Genomic DNA, 884 nt, shown 5'->3' on the forward strand with positions numbered 1-884 from the left:
TCAATGCAGGAGTTGCCCCCTGGTGGTCAGTGAGCTCCCACATGGAGGGGCTCTGCTCAGCCACAAGCCAGGCTGATGGCTGCCAGTACAGCGGTTGTGGTGGGAGCCTCTCCTGCCTCCTCAGCAGCGCTAAGGATGTCCGACTACAGCTTAGGCCTGCCCCCCGCTGGCAAGTGGACATCCCCCGAGAGCTGCCAGGCTGCCAGAGGGATGTCTGATTGCCATCTTAGGCCCAATCTCCCAGGGAGCGGGCCTAAGCCAGCAGGTGTTCATCCCCTGAGGGGTCCCAGACTGCGAGAGGGCACAGGCCAGGCTGAGGGACCCCTTTTCCCCCTCCCGAGTGTACAAATTTTTGTGCACCGGGCCTCTAGTTCTTATATAAACTACTAAATGTCCATCAGGTTTATGATTAGGTTGTAAATTGTAGGTGAAGACCTTAATGACAAGGCATCAGTTCCCACAGACAGTGAGTATTCAGGAGCTTAATAGAATTGAATCCTACACATTTTTGAAGCTATCTACACTAATAAAAGAGAAAAATGGTAATTGGCGTACGACACTACCCTTTTCATTGGCTAATCAGGTGGTGTGCCAACTCAGATGGCAGTTAACGGACAACAAAGATGGCGGTTAATTTGCATATATAGGCACAATGCAGGGAGGTGAAAGGGAAAGCAGGAAGAAGCCCCCTGCCACTGACAGTGATCGGAAACCCAGGGGGGAGCTAAGAGCCAGGGAGGCAGGGCAAAGGCGGCCCCCAGGGCCGCCCCCCAGCCATGATCGGAGAATCAGGTGCCTTTGCTGCCCTGGCCAGTGATAGCAGGAAGTAGGGGTGGAGCCAGCAATGGGAGCTGGGCACGGTCGAAGCTGGCAGCCCCTCCCCC

General features: G+C 55.2%; 1 protein-coding gene across 1 annotated transcript in view; it reads left to right on the top strand.

The window, feature by feature from the left end:
* The window catches only part of LOC102773711 (F-box only protein 48-like), a 6,784-nt gene that overhangs the window by 2,242 nt on the left and 3,658 nt on the right, over nucleotides 1–884 (top strand).

This window comes from Myotis davidii, unplaced genomic scaffold, assembly GCF_000327345.1.
Source record: "Myotis davidii unplaced genomic scaffold, ASM32734v1 scaffold6, whole genome shotgun sequence".
Lineage (NCBI taxonomy): Eukaryota > Metazoa > Chordata > Mammalia > Chiroptera > Vespertilionidae > Myotis > Myotis davidii.